This window comes from Nicotiana sylvestris, chromosome 4 (assembly GCF_000393655.2).
Source record: "Nicotiana sylvestris chromosome 4, ASM39365v2, whole genome shotgun sequence".
Classification (NCBI taxonomy): Eukaryota; Viridiplantae; Streptophyta; class Magnoliopsida; order Solanales; family Solanaceae; genus Nicotiana; species Nicotiana sylvestris.
Window position 1 is genome coordinate 167,162,392 of NC_091060.1, and position 18,182 is coordinate 167,180,573.

At 38.3% G+C, this 18,182-nt stretch overlaps 1 long non-coding RNA gene across 1 annotated transcript; it reads right to left on the bottom strand.

The window, feature by feature from the left end:
- Positions 1 to 3,331: 3,331 nt before the first annotated feature.
- LOC138889081 (uncharacterized) lies at positions 3,332 to 16,312 on the bottom strand. The gene is made up of 2 exons (XR_011406646.1): positions 15,616 to 16,312; positions 3,332 to 3,518 (listed from the first exon to the last, which is right to left on the bottom strand). It is a non-coding gene; the product is annotated as an uncharacterized lncRNA (long non-coding RNA).
- Between the last annotated feature and the right edge of the window lie 1,870 nt (positions 16,313 to 18,182).

Genomic DNA, 18,182 nt, shown 5'->3' on the forward strand with positions numbered 1-18,182 from the left:
ATATTCAACGCAATGGCAACAGTAGTTCAATAATGATAACCCAAGGTGATCGAGCACCACAAAACAAACCCAGAAAGAGAGTTTCAATCAGCAGGAAAGACCCAGAAGACTCAATGCAATAGAAACAGCAATCCAGTAATCACAAAAAGCTCGGCAAATAACCAACAACAATTGGCAAAGACAACTTGACCAACTTAAACTCTTATGCAGCTTTCAGACAGTGTTTGGTTACAATATTCTGAAATTTTCTTTTTGATTTTCCTCTGAAGACTAAAAAATGTCCAGCCCTTTCTTAGCTAAAAATAGCTCTATTTATAACCTGAAAGGGAAGCCCTAAGGTCTGCCTAGAATTTCACAGCCCCCAGGTCTGCCCATACCCTTCATTTCCCATGCCTGAGCATCTTCTTGATGCAAGTTATCTGGTTCCCCATGCCTGGCCTATTGCTCTAATCAAGAGTCATGGGTTCATTTAAGTATTCATTTTAAACTTCCATGCTCTTATGTTTTGTCCCCACTAATACTAGATTAATAGTATTTCTGATTAAACAATTGATAGCCCATTAATCCTGCACATTTAATCAGTTTTTTTCCCAACCAAAATTACCCCACAAACCCTTGATCACTGCTGCCTTGCCCCACCCTTTCATTCTATTGTATCTGCTAGGTATTAACCATTTGAGAACTAGTTCGAACCCCTCCCACAGCTAACAAACAGACCTATAATCAGTCCAACACAACCCTTCAACTAAAACAGCCAGTAAGAGTTAGGTCGTTCGTCATTTTAATACTGTGAAACAAACGACAACATGTATCGAGTCGACTTCGCGAGTTATAACGTATACTAATTAGTCGCTAATCAACTAAACTCAAAACAGAACAACTGAGTGATTCAGGCATTTTTCTGTCAACAATGGAACTTACGAAACTTAAATATTTGACGACGTTACTCAAATCGACTATACGAACTATTATACGTAACAATTAATCGACGAACAACACAGACTAAACAGGGCACCAATTTATTTCAAAACTCGGGGAATTTAACATGGATTTTACGAAACGTAACTAGTCGACAACATCAATCGAAGCGAATAGACACCTTATAACACTCAATTAACACTTAAGAAAAGAAACCGACCAAACAAAAGGGTCTTTGAAGATGGACAGAAAAATAATCAAAAATCCAGAACAAATCCACGAACATATGCATAACACCTAAACAAAAGGAAAGAAAAGACGATTACACCGGAAACTTACCTCAAAACGAAACAGGTTTGGTTTTTAGGGTTCTTGAACTCAGATTTGGGATTCGAAGAGTTCTGCTTATATTTGACCGGAACCAAAGCTGATTAGGGTATGAGGGATGTTAGGGGAGTGACTAGGGTGAATTTGGGACTCATCCGGTGACTTAGGGTTTCGGCTCGAACCTTCGAACGATTATTCGAGTCGTTCCAGGAAGATTCGAGCCAAACCATTACCAGATCGGGGTTGGGGGTGGTCTTGTGTCTTAAGGGTGTTAGTCTGGTGGTCATCGGCGTTGTTGTCGCCGGGTTCAGGTGAAAGGGAAGCTATGGCGGATGCTAGGGTTTGGGTGTTAGGGTTGGTCTCTGGGAGATGATGAAGCCGGGTGGTGTTTGGATAGGGGGCGGGGTAACAAAGTTGGGCTTTATATATGATTTAGAGGTTTAGATCCTGGCCGTCAGATCATGTGAGATCAAGGGCCAGGATCTATTCATTAAAGAGGGACGACGTCGTTTGAGGGTGATGGTGGGTGAGACCGGGTGTGGGGGATGGACCGGGTCAGGTTAACAAATCTGGGGGTGTGATCCTGGCCGTTGATCTCTTTGAGATCAATGGCCCAGCTTAACCGGGACAAAACGATGCCGTTTGGACACCTTTAAAGAAACGGACCATTTTGCTCATTGGGCCAGCTCGTTTTGGGCCTATTTTTGTTTAATTTCTTGGCCCAAAACCGAGTATCCTCCTTTCTTTTCCTCTTTAATTTAAACAAAACTCTTAAATAAAACAAAATAAATTTATACACCCACAAATTAACATTTAATAAAAATCAACCAATGACAAGAAACACTTGTCACACCTCTTTTTTCCTACCGCGAGGGTACAAGGAGTTTTTCCAATTAAAGGACAGTCGAAACGAGATTTGTTTATTTATTTCAGAGTCGACATTTGGGAGATTTAGGGTGTCCCAAGTCACCAGTTTAATCCCGAATCGAGGAAAAGAATGACTCCGTATTACAGTCCGCGAACCAGAAATCCGGATAAGGAATTCTGTTAACCCGGGAGAAGGTGTTAGTCATTCCCGAGTTCTGTGGTTCTAGCACGGTCGCTCAACTGTTATATTTGGCTTGACTATCTGATATAATACGTATTATAAACTTATGTGCAAATTTAACTTTTAAAAACCGCTTTTATCATTATTTATTTTATACAAAATTGCAACGTCGTGAAAACGCATCTCGAGCCACGCCACAACCAGTGCACGCGTGATTTGTTGATGCATTTTGACTTCGTCAAGATCGTGATTTGGGTTACATAAATGTACACCCGTATTCAAGAAAATAACCTTATTAAATATGCGCCAAAATACTACGCGTTATGATATTATTAGGTAAGACCGTGAATTTTACTAAATCGCCCATCTTGAAATCTAGGTATTTTCTTATATTAAAAAAATAAATAAATAAGATTGGAGGACTGCAATTTTTTGTATTATTTATATTTATTTATTTGTTAGCGAGATCCTCCCTTATTTTATGAATACCCTTTAATGACTACATCTTTATTATTACTAAGTTTGTCCATAATTATGAAGTCAATCTCTACATACTTAAAAATAACATATTAATTACTAATTCAAAACAAATATTAATGGAAAGTAATATTACTAAAATGATAATTACGAACAACATGGAATTGCCCAAAAAGTAAAAAAAAACTAATTATCCCATAGTTGGATTAAAACATATTGTTAGTATGACTTAAGCTTATTGAAATTAATTATTTACAAATACTGAAAATTAAAAAAAAACTTGATTACTAAACCATATTTCTAAAAGTTAAACAATTTAAACTTAACTAACTTTGTTTTAATTCACATCATGTCCTAATACTTGATTCGCAAACTAATTCATGTTTTAACTGAAATTAACTACATGATTCCGATTAACTTAATGTTGACAAAAAACCTTATGAATAAGGAATTAATCAATTTTTGCCAAACTGATTCAATAACGCCATTTTTTACGTTATTTCTTCTATTTTGATTATTAAACAGTTTTAATTAGTAATCCGTCTTGAATATATTTCCTAATAATCCGGTTAAGGCGTTATTTAATATATCGCTATAACATGTCTAATTATGCCAAATGACAGTGATTGACAGAATAATAATACATGAATAATCTAAATACAATACAAAAAAAATTAAAACTAAATTAAAAATTTAACATTCCGTTCTTCATTTCAGCTTACAAAATGCCAAAATTACAGTTGTGTACCTGGTATTGCCAATATAAGAAGAAGAAAGTCAGCCACGCAGTAATAACAATACAGCACAGCAACAAAAGTCCAATAGCAGTAACAACCCAGGAACAGAGTTTGCAAACCGGTGGAGTATTAAACTCAAAACAAAAGCTTCAAGCTTTGATGAAAAACAATTAATTCTGATTTCAAACAATGAAAGAAAGCAAAAGATTTTTTTTTTTTTTGAAAGTTTAAATATTTTTTCGGAATTTTCTCTCTCTTAAATGTTCAGCCCTTTTTTTCTCTCTCTTATTTTCTTTCTGTTCAAATTCGTTCTTTCTCTTCTGTATTCTCTCCTATCTGTGTGTCTTGTGTTCAAGACTTCCTATATATAATCCCAACCCTTTAATCAATTAAAATCAATCCATTTTCTCTACCAAACTCATTATCTTCCCACTTATCCCCATTACATTAAATAAATATATCACACCACCCCATTATTTTTTGTCCCCCATGCCTAACATAAATAAATACAAGATTCCTCCCCACTAAATTTTGTCTTGTCCCCCCTTTATATTAAACAACTATATCACAACCCACCCCATTACATTTTGTCCCCCATGCTTCATATAAACAAATACAAAATGTACAATTCCTAAACTACCCCTTGAACGTACTGCAAATTACCAAACTACCCCATCAGCTATAACAAATCAATTAATCACACTCAACCAAAATATAGCCAATATGACCAATTTCTACACAAATTTAAACAACAAATCACATGAACATGATTTCTTCAACATTTCAACAACAAATCACATGAACACAAATTGAACAACAAAGAACAACTAAAATTTGATTGAACAATATTTTTTAGCAACAAACAATCCTTATTTTCAGATTCAACAACAACAATCAAACAAGTATATTTAGATTTCCAAATTCAATAATATTGAACTTAAAATCAACTCTAACAACATCACAACAAACAATTCCTATATTAAACTTAAACAAGATTATGAGACAAATTCAAGAAATAATCATAAGTGATAAACAAGAAATCAAACTATACAAATTTCGGATTCAAGATCAACCAAACAAAGTATGAACATGAATGAAAATATTCAATAACAATAACAAACAAACTTTGCTCAAACTTCGAATTAAACTTAAACAAACAAATAAATATATTCAAATCACTAATCTTCAAATAACCAATTAATTTTTCTTAACTAAATCCAACAAAAATTATAACAAAGATACATGATCCAAAAATTAAAAACCAAAACATAACTTCACATTAAATCACTTAAATTAAAACCAACTTCAAAAATGAATACGAATTAAGTCTATATTAACAACAAACAAACGGATTTTAAATGATTTAAACTAATACCTTTCTATATTAAAACTAAATCCTCTTAAAATTAATAAAACAAACTGAAAATAATTGAATTGAATCTTCAACTTAAATCTAACAATAATATAATTAAACTAACAATGTTTATCTAAAAATAAAAAATAAATAAGAAAATAAAGCAAACTTATGCTAATTCCAAATCTGAAAATATCAAACAAATTACGGACGAAATAAAACTTAAACCAACTAACCGTAAATGACCAACGACGAAGATCTTGAATGAAACAAATCTGTCCGAAAAATGATTATCGTACCAAGACTACCAATGCCCTAACGGATCTTGCCTTCAACGAAAAACTCCCCTTCCTCTTGAACTCAAAACAACACACAACAAACTCAAACGAAAACCAAACGAATCCTTGATGAGAACGAAGAAGATGACGCAGCCGGAAGGAGGAGGGGAAGCCGTGGCGACGTGGGCTGAAGAAGAAGCGGCGTGAAGCAGAAACGCCAGCAGCATCGACGGAGGAGCTGACCACGCTGCTCAACTGTAGCAGCAGCACTACCACGACTCCCTCCGAACTGGAAGAGGAGTAGCTTCCCAATTGCTGATGTTAGCACGTGGTCCGATGTACTGTATGTCTGCTCTGCTTGACCCTTCCCCGGCCTCAACCATGTTTACTTCAACAAATACTTTCTCAAACACCTTATCCAAATTCCCATCCGCCTCAACTAACGAACCCGATATCTTTGCCAATGACTGTTTCTTGATATTCGGCCTGACGAAGGACCTGGACAATCGAGGAATTGGTTTAGGGAGCACCCAAGCTTTCTTCTTCAATTTACGGGCCTTTCTGATATCTGCCGCTGTTGGTTTGAACCCTAACCCGAAGGTGTCCAAATTTTTGGGCAAAGACACAGGTTGAGTAATGCCCTGCAGTTCAACCCCCAAACCCTTCCCGGGCACGAACCCGTTATTCAACATTTCTGACACTACCATGACGGTCGTAGCTGACACCCTAGGACATGGCATGCTTTTACCCTCAAGCAACCTGCTCACCGGAACCGTGTCGAGGATCTGATACACCCATGGCCCCTTATCATCTTCGGTCTCTATAAAGGGTACAATGGCATCATTCACGGCGCATGTGGGATCTTCCCCATGTAACACAATTTCTTGTCTGTCCCACTCGAATTTGATCATTTGGTGCAGTGTGGAGGGCACGGCTTTTGCCGCATGAATCCACGGTCGACCCAACAAAAGATTATAGGATACTGCAGCATCCAACACCTGAAATTCCATCGTGAACTCGACTGGGCCAATAGTCAATTCGAGTACAATATCCCCTACCGTGTTTGTTCCCCCTCCATCGAACCCTCGAACACAAATGCTATTTTTGCGGATTCTATCCTCATCAATCTTTAACTATTGTTTGGGCTTGGGGTTGAAATTTGAACAAATGGCCCAATCCGATTTTTTTTTTGTATTTTTGCTCTCTTTCTTCTTTTATTTTTTCTAGAACTAAATTATAAAATACTTAAATTATTATTAAGAACTAAGTTAAGTTATAAAAGCGCAAATTAATTCCCAATAACAATTAACGCATAATTAAGTAGCAATTAAGCAAACCAGCTGAGAAGTCGGGATGGAAACTTTTCTTTGATGGGGCCGCCAATATGAAAGGCGTAGGAATAGGTGCGGTAATTATTTCGGAAACAGGTCAGCATTACCCCGTTACAGCTCGGCTTCGTTTCTACTGTACAAACAACATGGCAGAATATGAGGCGTGTATATTGGGATTGAGATTAGCTGTGGATATGGGTGTACGGGAAGTCTTGGTCATGGGTGACTCGGACTTACTGGTACACCAGATTCAAGGGGAATGGGAAACACGGGACTTGAAGCTTATACCGTATCGGCAGTGTCTGCATGAGCTTTGCCAGCGTTTTCAGGCCATAGAATTCAGACACATTCCAAGGATTCATAATGAGGTTGCTGACGCTTTGGCTACTTTGGCGTCAATGTTGCACCATCCAGATAAGGCCTATGTTGATCCATTGCAGATTCAAGTCCGTGATCAGCATGCTTACTGCAATGTGATAGAAGAGGAAATCGATGGAGAGCCATGGTTCCATGATATCAAAGAGTACATCAAAGCGGGAGTGTATCCAACGCAGGCCACCGGTGATCAGAAAAGAACAATTCGACGGTTGGCAAGTGGGTTTTTCCTTAGTGGAGGAGTACTGTACAAAAGAACGCCAGAGCTCGGTTTGTTGAGATGTATAGATGCACGGCAGGCCACAACTATCATGACTGAGGTGCATTCCGGAGTTTGCGGACCGCATATGAGTGGGTATGTTCTAGCAAAGAAGATTCTCCGAGCAGGTTATTATTGGCTCACGATGGAGCGAGATTGTATCAGTTTTGTGCGTAAGTGTCATCAATGCCAAGTACATGGAGATTTGATTCATGCTCCACCATCAGAATTACATACGATGTCCGCGCCATGGCCTTTTGTTGCATGAGGCATGGATGTTATTGGACCAATTGATCCAGCAGCATCAAATGGGCACAAGTTTATCTTGGTAGCTATAGATTATTTTACCAAATGGGTGGAAGCGAAGACATTCAAGTCTGTGACCAAGAAGGCTGTAGTTGACTTCGTGCATGCAAATATCATCTGTCGGTTTGGGATCCCAAAGGTAATCATCACAGATAATGGGGCTAATCTTAATAGCCATTTGATGAAGGAGACATGTGAGCAGTTTAAGATTGCTCACAGGCACTCTACTCCGTACCGTCCCAAGGCAAATGGTGCGGTTGAAGCGGCCAATAAGAACATAAAGAAAATACTCCGGAAGATGGTTGAAGGATCTAGACAATGGCACGAGAAATTGCCTTTTGCATTGTTAGGATATCGCACCACCGTGCGTACCTCGGTAGGGGCGACTCCTTACTCATTGGTATACGGTACCGAGGCAGTAATACCCGCAGAAGTGGAAATCCCATCTCTGCGAATCATTGCAGAGGCTGAGATCGATGATGATGAATGGGTGAAAAGCCGTCTTGAGCAGTTGAGTTTGATCGATGAGAAAAGATTGGCATCAGTGTGTCATGGCCAACTGTACCAACGAAGAATGGCAAGAGCATACAACAAAAAAGTTACACGGTACCCCACTTGGTTAGCCAATGTCGTGCCTGTGCCAAAGAAAGATGGCAAGACCAGGGTGTGCGTCGATTATCGAGACCTTAACAAAGCAAGCCCAAAAGATAATTTCCCACTGCCCAACATCCATATACTGATCGACAATTGTGCCAAACATGATATTGGCTCTTTTGTGGATTGTTATGCGGGTTATCATCAGATTCTAATGGATAAGGAAGATGCAGAAAAGACGGCATTCATCACGCCGTGGGGAACGTATTGTTATCGGGTCATGCCGTTTGGTTTGAAAAATGCTGGGGCAACTTATATGAGGGCCATGACAACTATCTTCCATGATATGATACATAAAGAAATCGAGGTATACGTGGATGATGTGATCGTGAAGTCTAGACAGCAATCCGACCATGTCAGAGATTTGAGAAAATTCTTTCAAAGGCTTCGCAGGTACAATCTTAAGCTCAATCCTGCGAAATGTGCTTTCGGGGTGCCATCTGGGAAGTTGTTGGGATTTATAGTTAGCCGGAGGGGTATTGAATTAGACCCGTCAAAGATCAAAGCTATTCAGGAGTTGCCACCTCCAAGAAACAAAACCGAGGTGATGAGTTTGTTGGGAAGACTGAACTATATCAGCAGGTTCATTGCTCAGCTCACGGCAACGTGTGAACCAATTTTCAAATTGTTAAAGAAAGATGCCGCGGTCAAATGGACTGATGAATGCCAGGAGGCTTTTGATAAGATAAAGGGGTATTTGTCAAACCCACCCGTGTTGGTCCCACCAGAACCAGAGAGGCCTTTGATTCTATATCTGACAGTTGTGGACAGTTCATTCGGCTGTGTACTGGGGCAGCATGATGTTACGGGCAGAAAGGAGAAGGCTATCTACTATCTCAGTAAGAAGTTCACATCTTACGAGGTCAAGTATACTCATCTGGAAAGGACATGTTGTGCCCTAACTTGGGTGGCACAAAAATTGAAACATTACTTGTCATCTTACACCACTTACCTTATATCTCGCTTGGACTCGTTGAAGTATATTTTTTAGAAACCCATGCCCACAGAAAGGCTTGCAAAGTGGCAGATCTTACTTACAGAGTTCGACATTGTTTATGTGACACGAACTGCCATGAAAGCACAGGCATTGGCCGATCACTTGGCTGAGAACCCCGTTGATGAAGATTATGAGCCTTTGAAAACTTATTTCCCTGATGAAGAGGTAATGCACATTGAAGAATTAAAACCAGCTGAGAAGTCGGGATGGAAACTTTTCTTTGATGGGGCCGCCAATATGAAAGGCGTAGGAATAGGTGCGGTACTTATTTCGAAAACAGGTCAGCATTACCCCGTTACAGCTCGACTTCATTTCTACTGTACAAACAACATGGCAGAATATGAGGCGTGTATATTGGGATTGAGATTAGCTGTGGATATAGGTGTACGGGAAGTCTTGGTCATGGGTGACTCGAACGGACCAAGGTCAGTATCCGCGCCCGTGGTGGTTGTGAAGGGAGTCTATGTAGAACCGGTTGTCATAAAACCGGTAGTCCAGTTACCCATGGTTGATAGCAAAGTCGTACCCTGGAAATATGACAAGGTAGTGGTGACATACAAAGGAAAGGAAATTGAGGAAGAGAGTTGTGAAGCACAAGGACTAACCCGGTGGTAGTCCAGTTACCCATGGTTGATAGCAAAGTCGTACCCTGGAAATATGACAAGGTAGTGGTGACATACAAAGGAAAGTAAATTGAGGAAGAGAGTTGTGAAGCACAAGGACTAACCCGGTCGGGACGTTGTTTCGCTCCCGAGGAGTTGAGAAAGGTTAAGGGCGCAAAAGACAATCCAGTGCCAGTTAAAAAAGCTGTAACGGAAGAAGAGGCAGAAGAGTTTCTGAAAAGGATGAAGGTACAAGATTATTCCATTGTTGAACAACTGAGAAAAACACCAGCCCAAATCTCGTTGTTGTCATTATTAATTCACTTTGATGAGCATTGCCGAGCTTTAATGAAGATATTGAATGAGGCTCATGTGCCTGAGAAAATTTCAGTAAACCATTTAGAGACAATTGCCAACAAGATCTTTGAAGTGAACAGGGTAGCATTTTCTGATGATGAATTGCCTATGGAAGGCACAGAACACAACAAGGCTAAACACCAGCCCAAATCTCGTTGTTGTCATTATTAATTCACTCTGATGAGCATTGCCGAGCTTTAATGAAGATATTGAATGAGGCTCATGTGCCTGACAAAATTTCAGTAAACCATTTAGAGACAATTGCCAACAAGATCTTTGAAGTGAACAGGGTAGCATTTTCTGATGATGAATTGCCTATGGAAGGCACAGAACACAACAAGGCTCTCTATTTGACGGTCAAATGTGAAGGTTCAATGGTTACTCGGGCACTAATCGATAACGGGTCGAGCGCTAATATTTGCACGTTATCCACATTGAACAAGTTAAAGATTGATGAGGATAGAATCCGCAAAAATAGCATTTGTGTTCGAGGGTTCGATGGAGGGGGAACAAACACGGTAGGGGATATTGTACTCGAATTGACTATTGGCCCAGTCGAGTTCACGATGGAATTTCAGGTGTTGGATGCTGCAGTATCCTATAATCTTTTGTTGGGTCGACCGTGGATTCATGCGGCAAAAGCCGTGCCCTCCACACTGCACCAAATGATCAAATTCGAGTGGGACAGACAAGAAATTGTGTTACATGGGGAAGATCCCACATGCGCCGTGAATGATGCCATTGTACCCTTTATAGAGACCGAAGATGATAAGGGGCCATGGGTGTATCAGATCCTCGACACGGTTCCGGTGAGCAGGTTGCTTGAGGGTAAAAGCATGCCATGTCCTAGGGTGTCAGCTACGACCGTCATGGTAGTGTCAGAAATGTTGAATAACGGGTTCGTGCCCGGGAAGGGTTTGGGGGTTGAACTGCAGGGCATTACTCAACCTGTGTCTTTGCCCAAAAATTTGGACACCTTCGGGTTAGGGTTCAAACCAAAAAACTACTAACTACCCGCACCCCCCCCCCTTCTCTATCTCTCTTCTTCTTCTTCCTCAAGCAAAAAACCCAAGACCCAACCATGGCCTCCCCTCCATCCTCACCTCCAAACAGACCCCTCCAGCCCTTCCCCCTCACCCTGTCACTCTCACGACACACACACACATTGTTGCGTCGTCTTCCTCCTTCAACCAAGCAACCTTCGACGAATTGCGTCATTGTTGCGTCGTCTTCTTCTCCATGTCGCTGCTGCTTCCCTTCCTCCTTCCAGCTTCTTCGTTGCTGCTACAGTAGTGCTGCTGCTACAGTTGAGCAGCGTGGTCAGCTCCTCCGTCGATGCTGCCGGCGTTTCTGCTTCACGCCGCTTCTTCTTCAGCCCACGTCGTCGCGGCTTCCCCTCCTCCTTCCGGCTGCGTCATCTTCTTCGTTCTCGTCAAGGATTCGTTTGGTTTTCGTTTGAGTTTGTTGTGTGTTGTTTTGAGTTCAAGAGGAAGGGGAGTTTATCGTTGAAGGCAAGATCCGTTAGGGCATTGGTAGTCTTGGTACGATAATCATTTTTCGGACAGATTTGTTTCATTCAAGATCTTCGTCGTTGGTCATTTACGGTTAGTTGGTTTAAGTTTTATTTCATTCGTAATTTGTTTGATATTTTCAGATTTGGAATTAGCATAAGTTTGCTTTATTTTTTTTATTTTTTTTTATTTTTTTTAGATAAACGTTGTTAGTTTAATTATATTATTGTTAGATTTAAGTTGAAGATTCAATTCAATTATTTTCAGTTTGTTTTATTAATTTTAAGAGGATTTAGTTTTAATATAGAAAGGTATTAGTTTAAATCATTTAAAATCCGTTTGTTTGTTGTTAATATAGACTTAATTTGTATTCATTTTTGAAGTTGGTTTTAATTCAGTGATTTAATGTGAAGTTATGTTTTGGTTTTAAATTTTTGGATCATGTATCTTTGTTATAATTTTTGTTGGATTTAGTTAAGAAAAATTAATTGGTTATTTGAAGATTAGTGATTTGAATATATTTATTTGTTTGTTTAAGTTTAATTCAAAGTTTGAGCAAAGTTTGTTTGTTATTGTTATTGAATATTTTCATTCATGTTCATACTTTGTTTGGTTGATCTTGAATCCGAAATTTGTATAGTTTGATTTCTTGTTTATCACTTATGATTATTTCTTGAATTTGTCTCATAATCTTGTTTAAGTTTAATATAGGAATTGTTTGTTGTGATGTTGTTAGAGTTGATTTTAAGTTCAATATTATTGAATTTGGAAATCTAAATATACTTGTTTGATTGTTGTTGTTGAATCTGAAAATAGGATTGTTTGTTGCTAAAAAATATTGTTCAATCAAATTTTAGTTGTTCTTTGTTGTTCAATTTGTGTTCATGTGATTTGTTGTTGAAATGTTGAAGAAATCATGTTCATGTGATTTGTTGTTTAAATTTGTGTAGAAATTGGTCATATTGGCTATATTTTGGTTGAGTGTGATTAATTGATTTGTTATAGCTGATGGGGTAGTTTGGTAATTTCAGTAAGGTCGGAGGGGTAGTTTAGGAATTGTACATTTTGTATTTGTTTATATGAAGCATGGGGGACAAAATGTAATGGGGTGGGTTGTCGAATCTTATGGAGATTGCCTACGTATCATGACCCCACATGAATCAGACCGTGCGTAGTTCTTGCAAATAAAAGGTAAACGACAATAAAACATTTTTTGGAATTTTTCATTTTCATAATAACAACAAAACTAACCAACTTAATGATGAAATACAGGCTCGAAAATCAAACGATCCATATACTCTAATCAAAAGAAATACAAACCCCAAAAATGATAGATTCCTTCCCCTATATGCCAACTCCGACCCAAAAATCCGAACGGTATTCACGAGACCACTGACTCTTTTCTTGTTTTCTCAAAATTTAAAATAAATGACCCGGTATTGCAAATACGGCCTTCCTGCGCCTCGGGCGAAGATTTTAAGGCTGTGAGGGTCAAAAATCAAAATACGACCAAAGGTGGCTGTTTATGCAAAGTCAGCCTTCCGGCGCCCCGTTTGGGAACATTTGGCTATTTTTGACAAAAACGGCATCACCTGGTTTATTTATGACAAAAATTAAATTTTTGATATTTTTTGGTTATTTTTGCAAAATGGAGGTTGGACCCGATGAGGGTTGCCTACGTATCTCACGCCCTGTGAGAATCAAACCATGCGTAGTTCGGGCAACTTAACCGAACTATTTTAAAACATGACTCGTTTTTCCATTTTTATTTTTGGCATTTCATAAGCAAATAAAACTATTTTTAGAAACAAGACTCTTTTTTTTCTTTGCAACAAATAATAAAACAACCTATTTTCCAAACTAAAAATAAAAGACTCTTTTTTTCTTTCCTTTTTCAACAAATAATGAAACAACTTATGTTTCTCAAACTAAAACAACAACTTTTCTTATCCTTTTCTTTATCAACAAACAACTTTCAAAAATAAAAGACTCTTTATTTTCTTTTTCTTTGCTTTTTTTTTAGTAAAACAAAATAAAACATTTTCCCTTTTTTCTCAAAATTTCGGCAGAGTTTCGCCAGTAATTGGTCATTGATTTTTTATTTCTAAAATAATCAATTAACTCCCTAACTGATATTTCTTTTGTTTCCTCTTTTCTCTTTTTTTTTTTCAATTTTCCAACATTCCCGAGATTCAGAAACCGGTCGACTTGCAGGTTCGAAACAAATATATGTACAAAGCAAGTAGGATGCATCAGGATGGTCTTTTCATTTCAGGTTGCTAGTCCTAGACGGACCCAACTCCTGTGTTGAGTCCCCTAAGTCAAATACAACATGATGCAAATAACCGTTCCTACTAGGGATCTGGCATGAAGTCATGTTATTCTATGTTCAATTCCTGAGTCGGTGTTCTAGACTGTGTACCCGAGCGGACAACTCGAGTCGAGGAGGGGGCAACTTACCGGGAACCAAAAGGCCATCCGGCTTCGTAACTTGTCCGGCCTCTTTCTTACTTCAAGGTATGACACTAACAGAATAGGGAGTCTCAACCAGTAAGCACATCCCCGGAGGTGAATAGAGAAGGGTATCGGCACAGTTTATATACAGTTCAGATAATATCAAAGCGGTAACATTTAGCACATTCAGCACAAAACATGTAGGAAAATCAAATACAATCAAATACAACAATTTATCTAAGCTCGAATTCTGAACCCTGAACCAGAGATTCTGGGTTTTAATCCTCAGCAGAATCGCCAGAGCTGTCACACCTCCTTTTTCACCTACACCCCCGGAAGGGCGTAAAAGAGTTTTTCCATTTAAAGGACAATCGGAACGGGATTTAATTATTAATTATTCAGAGTCGCCACTTGAGAGATTAATGGTGTCCCAAGTCACCGATTGAATCCCGAACCGAGGAAAAATATGACTTTGTTAACAGTCCGCGAACCAGAAATCCGGGTAAGGAATTATGTTAACCCGGGAGAAGGTGTTAGGCATTCCCAGGTTTCGTGGTTCTAGCACGGTTGCTTAACTGTTGTATTTGATTTTATTTGATTTCAATACATGCTAGCTTATGTGCCTTCTATTCGTAAACCGCTTTTTATCATTATTTTAAAAGAATTGCGACGTCGTGAAAACACGTTTCAAACCACGTCACAATCAATGCACCCATGGTCGTCAACACATTTCGACTTCGTTGAGATTTGGATTTGGGTCGCATCAATGCGCACCCGAGTTTAAGGAAGTAATTTAATTAAATCGCGCCTAAAGGTTCTCACGTAATATTATTCTGGGGAAGACCGTGGAATTCGCTAAATGGCCATCCCAAATTCTAATCATTTTTAATAACCATTTATTGAGGACCCCACATTTATTTATTTCTGTTCGGTGAGGCTTGTCTCATTTTATGAACCTATTTTTTCGATCATTATTTATTTTATAAGAATTACGACGTCGTGAAAACGCGTTTCGAACCACGTCGCAATCAATGCTCCCGTGATTGTCAACACATTTTGACTTCGTCGAGATTTGGATTTGGGTCACATAAATGCGCACCCGAGTTTAGGAAGGTAAATTATTAAAATAATGCGCCTAAAGCAACTACGCGTTAAGAATTATTTTTCCAAAACTAGTTTTCCACGACCCTCGACCAATGACTCTACTTCGATTTAACCCCGTCATCACATAATCCATTGACAAAACTTCTTATAGCATATTAGACTTATACTCACGCCTTTTTATTCCATATTTTCAAGTTCATAATACAAACCCATCTAAAATAAGTTTATACAAATCACTAAAGCAAAATAACAAAATACTAACAGAGATAGGAACCATTTGGATCTACCTATATGTGACACAAAGGAGGAAAAGTAATTTATGGCTATTGACAGTTGATAATGACATAAGTTAACTTTGCATTCTATCCTTCACAGAACAAACAAAGCAATGTTCACCAAACACAACTAATAGAAAATCAACAAAACTAATAAGATATCATGCTTTCAAACGCAAGAGAGAACAAAATAATGCCCATAAATGAAATCAACGAAATAATAGTAACGAAAGAGAGAGAGACTAAAAGACCTTTATTGCTAAAATTTCCAGCAGCTACAGTGAAGAAGAAGCTTGCAAACAGCAAAAATTCAAGACCAGCACCTAACCGGAACCTCAACGACGGAACTCTAACGCGACTTCACTTCGGCGTTGACTTTTGACGGTATTTTTGGGGCTGATTTTAGGTGCTTTGAAGCTGGATTTTCGGGTATTTTTGAGTGAGTTTATGGCTGGGTTTGGGGTGGATTCATCATAGAATTTGGGGTTGTTTTTAAGGGGAAAAATTGCTGGAATTTTGGCTTGGTTTTGCTGCGTTTTTGAAGGGAAAAGAAACTGATTTTTGGCTGATTTCGTGGCTATTTCGAGGGTGCGAACTGGCAGCATTCCTTTGGTTGTTTTGGGGGCTGTTATGGCCGCAATTTTGCTGCTCCTTTGGACTAGTTTTCACTGGGTTTTGCTTCTCCTTTTTGACTGAAGTTTGCTGCATTTTTGGGCTCATTTTTGGTCATTGTTTTTGTATCATTTTCAGTTGAGTTTCATGCCATTTGGGGAAGAAGAAAGAGGATATTTTGGTGGTTGTTTGGGGCTGCAATTGAAGTGGTGTCCAGGGGTGTACTTTGGAGGTTTTGGTTGAAGAGGGAAGCTAGCAGAAGAAGAGACTCCAAAAAGAAATTCATTCCCCTGTATCTATCCCCTCCCCCAATTGTGAAGAGATTGATCCCCCTGTAAAAGAATAGAATAGGATATATATATATATATATATATAAAGAAAAGGAAAGGTCCTTCCCCCTCTCCAAAACGTTATCCGATGAGAGAGGAAAAGGAGATTCTTGTGCATGTGAGGATGGGTCCCATAACCAAAGTGCATGTGATTTTTAAATTGCCCAAAACCAAAATCTGTTATGCCATGTGCTAGTTTGTTAAGTAAGATAGAGAGGAATCTTTGCTAAATGACAATTTTTGATTGTTCTTTCTTTTTTTTTTTTTTTTTGTAGTATTTTGTTTATAACAAATAAACAAAAATAAAATTTACTCCTACTAAATTAAAAATAGCAAGATAAAATGACTATACACTCAATCTTCATTTATTGAAAGTGTCTAGTTTTTTATAAAAAAAAAAGTTGCACTAAACTAATAAAATTAATTTTTGACACTTTTTTTCTTCTTTTTTTTTTCAAAACAAAAATAAAACTAATACTCTAGAAATATGTAACTCTTTTTTTTTTGTTTGTAATTTTCCATTTTTATGACGAAAATAAAGTAAAGAAGTTAAAATAGTTGAAATAACTATATTAGACCTAAATTAAATATTTATATGCAAAAATAAGAAAAATCTTGGGGAGGGTCAAAAATCACATATCTACGTATCATGACGCGCACATTGAACCCGCCCACATGTCCATATCTATCATACACGAAGCGGAAACTACAGAAACCCTTTGCAAAATCTGAGTGATGAACTGTCCGGGGTACTTTCAAGGAATCCAGGAATCGATGTATGGTAATGGCCCTAGGAGCAATCAAGTATTTGAATCTCAATGGAGCTTGGTCACTTCCAATGTACCCCGCTATTTCCTCTATTGTTGGGGTGAGTTCAAAGTCTGAAAAATGAAACACATTATGTGCCGAATCCCAATGGGCGACCAATGCCCTGATGATATCCCCCCGAGGCTGAATGTCTAATAAATCCGGAAGGTCTTTCAAATATTTTCTCACTTCGTCTTGCCCTTCTTTGCCCAAATCATTCCACCACAATTGCAGCTCAAAAGGGATTTTGGTCATTATTGAAAAAGGCTCATTTATTGTCGTGCTCATCCTGCACATTTATTAAAGCGTTTAAGCAAAAGAAAACTTTTATTTAACTCCAAAAACTACTATCTATATTATCGACTCAAAATTAACCCTATATTTCAAATGAAGAACTCAATTCTTAATTCTAATATTTTTAGATAAAAGACCCGATATTGCGACACGGCCTTCCTGCGCCTCAGGGGCGAAAATTTTAAGGCTGTGAGGGTCAAAAATCAAAATACTACCAAAGGTGGTTGTTTATGCAAAGTCAGCCCTCCGGTGCCCCGTTTGGGAATATTTGGCTATTTATGACATAACAACATCACCTGACTTATTTATGACTCTTTTTTTTATCGTTTTTCAAATTAGGAAACTCAATATTGCAAACACGGCCTTTCAACGTCTCGGGGACGAAGATTTTTAAGGTTGTGTGAGTCAACTGGACCAAATCTTAAATATGACCCAAAAGTGGCTGTTTATGCAAAGTCAGCCTTCCGGTGTCCCCTTCGGGAACATTCGGCTATGTCTTGATAAAAGAGCGTCACCCGACTTCTTAAAAATTTGACATATATATTTTGCTATTATTTTTTTATTTTTTTGTAAAAGAGGAAGTTGGACATCACCCGACTTATTTATGACAAAATTAAAAATCTTGACATGTTTTTTTTTTTATTTGTTTTTGGCTTTTTTAGCAAAAGGGGGGTTGGACCCGATGAGGGACCCGATGAGGATTGCCTACGTATCTCACATCCGGTGAGAATCAAACCTGCGTAGTTCGGGCAAATTAACCGAACTATTTTAAAACA